The sequence below is a fragment of the Ceratotherium simum genome, chromosome 3 (genome assembly GCF_057802395.1).
Source record: "Ceratotherium simum simum isolate JZ-2026a chromosome 3, ASM5780239v1, whole genome shotgun sequence".
Classification (NCBI taxonomy): domain Eukaryota; kingdom Metazoa; phylum Chordata; class Mammalia; order Perissodactyla; family Rhinocerotidae; genus Ceratotherium; species Ceratotherium simum.
Genome location: NC_141902.1, coordinates 33404207 through 33415084, shown reverse-complemented (window position 1 = coordinate 33415084; position 10878 = coordinate 33404207).

Genomic DNA, 10878 nt, shown 5'->3' with positions numbered 1-10878 from the left:
AAAGCTCCTTACTTATTGTACATTAATATTTAGAACACAGTATGGTTTGTTATAAAGTTTTTTATGCCTAAACTCTTAAATACTTTCAAAAATCAGTTTAATTGTCCCTGATTATTAACATAAATTTAAAAATCATTGGTAAAAGTTTTCTCACGACACATATGGTTGGAATAATCTTAATTGTTTAGGAATGGTATAGAAATAACCACACCCTTTGGTTATGATTATTTAATATTAAGCCAACTCAGTATGTATTTTGCCTCCATAAACTTGGTAATCCTCTGAAAAACTCCCCTTACACTACTGTAGACTTGGTGGCTTGATTTAAGTAAGTTTCTTTTTGTCCTTCTCTATCAGTGGAAAAAAAAATTACTTCTTTAAAATTGCTATTTTTCTTTAGAGATCATTTACTTCTTTTTCTCCTTTATGGTCTCAGATAAAACATAAGAAGCCTAATGTCTCTGTGTCAGTGAAGAATTTTCATATAATTTAAAATATTTTCTCTTTCCTTTCCTTCATATTACTCAAACTAGGTTTACCCATCTACCCATCAACTTAATCATCCAACACTGATTAAGTGCCTACCATGTTAAGCACTAGGACAAAAATATATATATATATATATATATATAATCTCTTCTTCCCTTAAGAGAAGTGTATTATTCAAGGTGCTAGCAGAGAAACAAAAGAATTTAACAAAAGGACCATTTATAGAGATGTGTGCAGAACTGAAGAATCAGCAATGGCTGTGGAGATATCCAGAGACTGGCAACTGTGGGAAGCCTAAACCATTCCTAGGCCTGAAGGGGGAAGGGAAGGAAATGGTGTTACCAGCACTTAGTGAGGGCTGAAGCTGGGAAGCAGGGTCATGAGGCAGAAGAGTGCAGCCACTGCCAGAAACACACAGCATGAAGGCAGAAAGAAAGCAGGGAAAGAAATATTCTAACTCCTCCTTGCTCTTTATTCTCCTGCCTGGGCCTCCCATTGGCAAGACCCAACAGAAAGGCAGAGGGCAAGATCCTGAGTAATGCAATCCAACTGGGACCCATAGCAGGACAGAATAAGGCAGAGAATGAATTGGTGTATGAAAAGCAGCCTCTAAGGTGGCCCCCAAAGATCCCTGCCTCCTGGTATTTATTCCCTTGTGTAATACCCTCCCCTTAAAGGTGGGCTAGACAAAGACATACACTTCTGACAGATACAATATGACAAACTGTTGGAATGTCACTTCCATGATAAGGTTCCATCCTGGCTTCCATCCTGGGCTTCCATCTTGGATGTTCTCTCTCGCTCTCTCACTTGCTCACTCTAAGGGAAGCCAGCTTCCATGCTATGAGCTGCCCTATGGGAAGTCCCACATGGCAAGAAAATGAGAGAATTGTCCAGCCTAGTAAGGAACTGAGGCCCTCAGCCCACAACCCTTGAGGAACTGAACCCTGCCAATATGCATGTGAGTGAGCTTGGAAGTTGATCCTTCACCAGCCAAGTCTTTGGATAAAGCTTCAGCCCTGTGAGATAACCTGAGCCAGAGGACCTAGCTAAACCATGTCTGGATTTGTGACCCACAGAAACTGTAAGATAATAAAGGACTACTGTTTTAAGCTGTTAGATTTTGGGAGTAATTTGCTATGCAACAATGAATAACTAATACATGGGAAGAGGGAGAACAGAATAACCACCATTTTAGCCTTCCATCACATGAAGAAACTCTTGACCCCCACACAAAAGTAACACTAAGTCCCACCAGCTATTCTATAATCATGGAGTGATTTCAGTTCATTCATGCCTTTCCTGAAACCTCAATTGTGATTAAACTCCCATCAGAACTTCTCATATTCAGCCACAGAGAAAGGCAAAAAAGAAAACATAAATTAACATAAGATGTAGCCACTATAATCCCTACTTCTGTAACCGGACATGAGACCTAAAATGATATCCACCACTTCCTTTTTTCTGTACTTTTGCTCATTGGGGTTCTTTACCTGGTAAGGTGACCCAAACCTTTATTTCCACAATTCTTAGTGCTGCTGTATTTATTGAATTTCCACAGTTTCCCATTGATCATTCTTATGAAGTAGTAAGAGGTTCCTCAGTGAAACCCCTGAGTTACACACATGTTCTACTTGCCCCTGCTGTATAATGGTAACCCAATTTCCCCATGGCAATTGGATCCAATTACCTTAGCCAGTGGACTCACCCTCTTTTCCTTCTGTTGGCTCTGTGGTATGAGGAGCCCAAAATAGCCAAAGAATAGCCTCAGCTTCTAATTTAACAGAACAATGACTATGTTTCCTGGCAGAAACTGTTATACCTTGGGAATTAGGACTTCTAAACATTTTGAATCTGTAAGTGAAATACAAGATATAATAATGAGAGCAGTAACTCCCACCTGCACTCTTTGGCTCCTGAACCTCTATATTCCCGCTTTGGGGAAGATGGCACTATATATGTACTGCTAGTTTAAGGCATATACTACATTCTATAGCACAGCAACCTCAACTCGCCAGCTGTCATTTTTAAGCTGGTGCCTCAGCTGATAAAAATGTGTATTTTTTAATATATTCAGAAACGGTGAAACTAACCACAGAGTGAGTCTATGGACTTATTGGAGCCGCTGTCAGATACAATGGAGTCAAGACTTCATTTATGGGGCCGGCCCCGTGGCTTAGCGGTTAAGTGCGCGCGCTCCACTGCTGGCGGCCCAGGTTCGGATCCCGGGCGCGCACCGACCCGACGCACCGCTTCTCCGGCCATGCTGAGGCCACGTCCCACATGCAGCAACTAGACGGATGTGCAGCTATGACATACAACTATCTACTGGGGCTTTGGGGGAAAAATAAATAAATAAATAAAATTAAAAAAAAAAAAGACTTCATTTATCACCTGACCTCCAGACTCTGACCACTGAACCATGATTGTGTTTTGTATCCTATGGACCAGCATTATCTCAGAGTCACTATCTAAAAACCTCCAGAAGGACTGGGTATTTCACTCCTCCAGTAAAAATCATCCTGGTAAGTGACCATAGGTTCATCTGGAAAAGCCATGGAGGCCATTTGTAGCCATATTGCAGGCTACATTCTTCCTCAAAGGGACCCGACCTGCTCGGTAATTAAAGAGCTTCAGACCTGTGAATTGGCTTAAGTCTGGGAACAGGGTATGAGGCTAAGAATTCTCATATGACAACTTAATTGGTTTTTATTTTATATAAGTCAAGAAGGTTGCCCATCTATTTAATTCCCAGTGACCTTATGATCAATTAGTCATTGGCATGTGTCCATGCTGGTCAAAACACCCTGATTACCACTCTGTAAACTGTGTCTTATTAGGATAATTATGCCCACCTTGTCTCTGACAGTTAAGAGCAACCGCTTGGCCCTACTAGTCTGGGATCCCTGATTTATATTCAAATCAGGGAGTTCATTTTCCTGGCAGTATCTCCCATGTCCATCATCAGCTGTTAGAGACAGCCACCACAGAGGTTTTCAAGGATGCTGCTGTTTCCCTCACCACTGCATTTTAATATATTTTGATGAAGGAGATGTCATCCAGGACGTTCTGGGGTAAAAACGGTGAGAGGATGGTAGAGCAAATTGCACATTTTACATCTGCTATAACATTCTCATTTCTCTAAGCCATCAAGCTTTCTTTTCTACATTATGTCAGAGTAGTTCTGTACTCTCAACCTCATTGACCTCGGGCAACTATTGAGTCCAGGCTTCCATTAACCAGCCAACTGTTAGACTCACTTCTAACTGTTCTAGGTAAAATACTAAATCTCAACTCCTAGTAGAGGCCACATACGTACATTTAGCATATTTCAGTGGTTCTCAAACTTTAACAGGTACCAGAATCACCTGGAGATTTGTTAAAACATGCCCTCGAATTTCTGATTCATTAGGTCTAGAAAGGGGCTTGGAATTTGCATTTCTAACAAGTTCTAAAGTGATGCTGATGCTGGCTGGTCCAATGACCACACTTTGAGAACCACTGGCGTCATTCAATCTTACAGTTCATTCAACTTGACCTAATCACTTTAGAATTCAATCTAATTTAAGCCTGCCAGATCTCTTGATCTCCTCCCGGAGCCAATCTTGCAATTTTCTCTCAGGGTTATACTGGGATTTAATTCTCATTATGGCCCTGGAGGCAATAAGGGGTGTTGAATATGGTGCGTGTGGGGGGGTGTCTTGAGAAGAACAGATACCCCCTTGAAAGGCAACTGCCCCAAGTGAAATTATTGAAAAGTTTCTCTGCAAGCATTCCTCAGACTGTGGGAAAGAGCTGCTTCCACTCTCAAGGCAGGTTCAAGAGGATTTGGAGGTTCTAAGTTCTCAGTCTCATCTATGCCTGCCCAAATGCCCCCATCCCAAATCTTAGTGTTTCACTTCTTCCCAACAAGTACCCCTACCTTACCCTCAGAAATGTGAATTCTAAATGTGGACCCTCAGTCAGGAAATCTTGCTTAAAACTTCCATAGAAACTTTCCAATATTTTCTTCATGCTTTGGTTTTAGAGTTCAAGCACTAAGCTTATCTTTTTCTTTTTTATAAGCTTTACAACACAGAGATGGCCCATCCTACAATCTTTGAATCATCATTATTGCCATAGTGAACAAATGCCACAACCACATGATCTCCTAAAGCATTGCCCAGCTGACACCCTACTCAATATCAATACCAGTGATAACTTGAATAATTGTGTTGTAACTGTGTGCCATGAATTACATTTTATGGCTCACCTTTTTCACTTAGTTATCTACTCAATAAACTTGTTCAATTGAGTCATCTCATTTTTGCATACCAATATGATCTCTTTCACAATTGCTTTCCCAGTTACTTTACTTCTTAGTGTTCTTCATAGGAATTCAAAACCTGGTTTAGAAGTATTTAATATCAACAGCTAAAAGGCTTTCATGACACTATTCAGATATGAGATAACTTGTTGAAGTAAAATAATTTCCTAGAAAAACAAGAAATGCAGCCTGATCTTAGCATCCAGATTAATTACTTTGCTTGTAATGTTTATGTTATTCATTCTTTCATCCATCAAATATCTTTAAGCACTTCCTATGCACCAGGCAAACAAATAAACAGGAACTGGAAATACAGCAATAAGGAGGTATTTAGCTTCTCCTGTTTGCCCTCCCAAGACCTATTCTTCATCCTTCTCTGCCTTGCTCTGTGACCCAACAGGCTGATCTCTGTGAGCTGTATCAACAAGCTTCCTTACCCTCTGACTTTCTGTGAGATTCAGTCAATGGCAGGCACTGATAGGAGATGGCAGGGCAGATGGAAAAAGAGATCAGGATATTTCTTCCCCTGTGATTTCCTTTTCTTGGCGCACTATTGTGATAGTGGCTGTATTCCTCTATTACTACAGCTCCTATTCAGTAACCCCCCATCCATGACTCCAGCCTCCAAAAAGGTCCAATGACATCATTTTCTTTCCTTGCCTCTTCAAATTTATGGGTACTATTATCTTCCTGGTGTTGCTAGTTCCTGGGTGTCTCAGAATCCCTGGGTGATTCCTTAACCTTGCCTACAACTCTAAAAAATTCCCTTCATTCAGTATCTTTCAAATCCCAGCTTCCTGCCATTAGCTTGACTGGTACAATAGAATAGGACATTCTTTGCCTTCATGAAACTGGCTATTTAGAAGAGAATACAGGCATGTAATATATTATTACTGGAAAACACTAGGTCTGATGGGACCATATAGAGGGGTATCTTACCTAGCCTGTGATATTCAGGAAGGTTTGTTGTGTAGATGTTAAAGATCACACAGCCAAGAATAGAGACGCATGTATGTGTGTATTTATGTTTTGGCGAATAGAGTCTTCTGTGACTTTGTATCAAAGAGGTCTGTGAACTAAAACTATTTGAGAATTTTGAAAAGTGACTTCAAGGAAAAAAATTTGCTATTTTCGTATCTGTTAGGATAAGGTAAATTTTGCCTAATTCAATTTCACAGTTAATTCTCTTTGAGCTAACACCCTTGGAAGCCATTCCTATACATGCTCGACAGGTTGCTGCCTGTGCAAACTGGCAGGATTATCTCCTCCCTGAGATAACTCAGTGGCCTCCAAAGTTCAGTGACTGCTATCATCTCAGTGGTTTGCAACCACAAAGGTTTACTTCTCGATCATACTAACCGTCCATCCCAGGACAGCTGGGGGCTCTATTTCAGGACCTAGTCTGGTAGAGCAATGATTGCCAGTTTCTTGGCAGAGAGAAAAAAGCACCAGTGATCCATGTGGTGGCTCTTAAAGGCTCTTCCCAGAAGTGACTTCTGTCACCTCTGCTCATTTCATTGGCCAAAACAAATCACATGATCACAGGGCAGAGATCGTTCATCTCTCAGCAAGAGACTCCATAAGGAGGGAAAATAGAAAATATGATGAACAGTAATAAGTACTACATTTACCAGATGGGATCATGCCAATGGATGGAAATCAAGCAGTCTTGAAAAGTCTTAATAAGTCTCAGGAAACAAAAGTCTTTTCCATGAGATACAAAAGCAGTGTTGAGTTTTTAACTAGGTCTAACCAATATGGGCAAAACATTCCCATCCATTCACACATTAGTATTCCATACTAATAGTATTAGACTATTTCAACTAATTGACAACAATTATTGTGCATTTCAAAAGAGAGCAGAGTTAAGAACATACGAATTTCCTTTTGATTGAAAAAGAAAAAGAAATCAGCAAGAAGAAAAAGAAAATCCTATAAACAAATCAGGTAGGTTAATTTATTTGTTCTTTACTAATTTATATCTCCACTTTTTATTTCAAAAAATTTTTGAGGAAATTTTATGAGAGTGATTCTTCCTAATTATTTTTACTATTAATATTTTGAAATATCAAATCAAATTAATATCCAGTACAATTTTCCAAAGAATTTCTTATGTGTCAGAAGCATACATTTTTCCAAGTCAGAATACAAAATTACATCCATTCCACATAACAGTTGAAAATTATGTGTGTAAATGGGTACAAACAAAAGTTAAATATAGAAAAATTAAAATCAATGTTTGTAAGGAGATACAAAAGAATGTTCTTTTCTTAAAATTCTGGAATTACAATACCAATTCTGTGATGAATAATTTTAAGCATTCATCGTTTATTATTTATCATCAAACATCTCCCATTATTTTGATTCCATGGATGCTTATATAGTAAATTTTGCTTGCTTAAAAATCCTACCTATTTCATTTCTGTCATGTTTTTTATTTTAGATAAATGATACCAAGATATGGTCTCCCTCCTCACAAACCTAATAGTTCTCAAATATCACATATTCTCCATGTATGTGCACATGCTTAGATATATAGATGAGAAATAAAAAACAATATTAGAATTATGTATGCACATAATCCAAAATACACACCGCTAAACATAATAAAATTTTAATCTATTGGGTTCTACAAAGAGAGCAAAGCCAATTTATAGAAGTCTTACTAATGAAATGAAAGCTCAAAGAGAAAGTAACCATAATCAAAATGTTGTTCAATCAAATTCTAACGTATTACTATAATTGCAATGAAAATTTTCCAAGTTTAAATTCTCATTTAATAGGCTAGTTTTTCTAGTTCTTTTTGCAAATTGCTCTACTTCAGAGACATACAGGTTTTCCATTTAAATAAACTACTTTATTCAACTATTCCTGTTGCCATTGAGTCACCAATTAGAATTTAGTTTGTGGACTTCTGAATGTATCTAATTATTCAGAAATATACAGATGGACAGAGAAAGGTGTTCATAAGCTTTTACCAGAGCCATGAGATATTGCTATGAATGACTGCAGGCTGTATATGTTCCATGATGAAAAAGAAACATGTGGGCATGATGTTTATGATGCTCCCAATATTTTCAAAGCTGTAGTCGACCAGTTTCAAATGATTGATTTAGAGTCTAGGGCATTTATTTGTTTGGACAATATTTTAGAGGAATAAAAACAAGTGTAACATTGAGTCTGAGGTCATCACATTTTATAGTTCATTTTATAGAGAAATTCTTGATGAAGAGAATCAGTGGTTGAAGACGTATTCTCTACATTTCTTGAGAAATGTTCTTTTCCAATGAGAGTCTCAAAGGAAGACATTTTTTTCCTTTTTTAGTGGATTATTATTACAGCTCTAGAAATTCAAGATGTGTGAGAGTATATGCCATTACTTTTTTTAAATTGCAGAGTAGACAGTTTTATGATTCTGAAACTTATAATCTGGCTTGCAAGTCAGGAAACCTGGGTTCTAGTCCCAGTTCTGTCACTAACACTCCGTGTAGCCAAGCACTAATTACCTGATATATCTGTGTTTCTGTTCTTTCACTTATAAATTGAAAAGAAAATATTTTCTGCAACCTATTTCACAGGGGTATTATTAGGATATATGAAACACAACTTGTTAAAGTACTTGGAGCTTGTCAAAAGAAAGATGATCCATAAATTCACGTTATAATTATACAACACAATATATCCCACCAGCCAGAAACGTCTTCCTAAATGAGAAGAACAATGAATAAAATTATTAAGAAAGAATCTGGAAAGAAATTTTTTGAATAGAAATATTAAAAAAACAATTTATCACTTAAAAAAACTCTGAAGTTCTTCTATGACACAATTTTATAGATAAAACATCTGGCAATGCAATTGGAATTGGATGCAGACATTAGTCTTGTTTCTAATACATTGAATAGGTAACAATGAACTTCAAAAAGAATTACACCATCCATCTCCAACTTACTGAGACACCTTGAGAGCAGAATCTGTAAGACTTGGTTACTGATTGGGGAAGGATAAGGGAGAAGGGGAAGTGAAGAACTACCTTGGAGACTAAACAGGTGAAGGATAGTGTCCCCAAAAAACAATAAATTGGTAGAAGTGTGAGTTGGGGTAATAGGGGTTGAAATATGGCGTGTCAAGATATTGACCTTAGTTTTGAATGTGCTGCAGATGCCGGTGTCCAGTGTTCTTTAGAATAGTTACATTCCAAGCATATATCGGAGGGGCTTCACCTAGCCCCATTAGCTAGAATTTGGAGACCCTGGTGTTCGTGATGGATACCTTTAAAAAAACCTTATTCTTTATTATACAGTAGTTAAAAATGAGATAAATCTATATGTAGTGATACAGAATAATGTCCTAGATATATCTGGAAAAACAAAGTACACAACAGTGAATATAGTACACTCCCCTTGGTGAAAAATAAAAGTGATATATGCTTATATATTCATAAACTCATTCTGGAAAGATACAGAAAAAATGGGTAATGTGTTGCCTCAGAGGAAGGGATCTGGGTGATGGAGGTCTGAGAAAGGAGAGCAACTGATTTTATTCCTTGCTCTGAAATCTACAATGTCTGATATGTATATAGTCCCTCCAGCTTTCTTTTGAATAGTGTTGGCATAGTATATATCTTTTTTCCATCCTTTTACTTTTAGCCTGTCTGTGTCTTCATATTTAAAGTGAGTTTCTTATAGACAATTGATGCTTGTCCAATCTTTCAACCTGCATTTTAGGTGTTTGGATGTTGATAATTAATGTGATTATTGATATCGCTGGGCGTAAATCTACAATCTTGATATTTGTTTTCTATCTCTCTTTTTTTCTTTTCCTCTCTTTTTCTGCCTTCTTTTGGACTAATTGAGCAGTTTTATATGATTCCATCTTAACTCTTTTTTGTCTTATTAGCTATAAGTCTTTGTACTGTAATTTTTGAGTGTTTACTTCAGGGTCCACATGTGACAGATATTGCTGACCAGTGCATTTATATATATTTAATCCTCACTTCATAAGGTAAGTATGGATATCTTCATTTTACAGATGAAGGAAAAACATATTGCTGAAATTACAAACTAATGTCTCAGAATCAGAACTCAAATCCAGGTTTGCCTGACTCCAAAACATATCTTGTAATATTAGGCAAATATTAGAATAATTTTTCAACTTGTGATCTAGTCAGAAGTCCATAAAAAGGACACTTAGGCTAAAAACTGAATTGTTATTACATTTTAAATTATTGAATATACACATGGAGTCTGTAAAGAGATAAATGGTCTAAACATAATGTATTGTCAGACTTCAGAAATAAATTCAAGAATATGATACTGTTATCTCTCTCTGAAAATGAATAAACATAGTAAAACAGGACAATGAAGAAATTAGCCTTGCTGCAGAAGTAAAACCTTACCCTTAAGGCAAAGTTTTAAAATATGTTGCTAATAATATTAACGTATAATGCAAATTTCCTTTCAGATATTTATAACTGGCTAGTGCCTGATTGAAATCAATGTAGTATTTGAAAATGTAAGTGCCACTAAAGATGGTTTTGGAGGCTCTAGCCCCCTTCTAATTTCTAACACTCCCTTCAAATAAACTTACAACTTAACTAAGAGTGTGCTTAATACACAAATGCAGTTTTAAGACAAATCCCCTCACCTCCACTTTTAACTATATAGCCACTCCTAAAACACCTTTGATATAGAAATTCCAGAACTCCGACTGTTTGGGAAAAAGAATGAAAGGAAAAGGATGCCCCACCAATGGATGAAGATATTCTAGTCTCCTTCAAAGTTTAATACCTATAGTACATATACTCAAATATATACATAGATTCATTCTGAGAAAGGGAATGATACCATTTATCAGATAATAAAAACTGACTCCATCCTTACCAATAAGTGTTTTATTAATTAAGATATTAATTACATATAATCAATTTAACCAGTTTTAAGTGTACTGTTTGATGAATTTTGGTAATTGCTTACCATTGTGTAACTAACACTACTATCAAGAGATAGAAGAGTTTCTTCACCCTAAAAAGTCTCCTCGAGGCCTTTTGCCCTTGATGACCTCTCCTCACCCAGATCCCAGGCAAT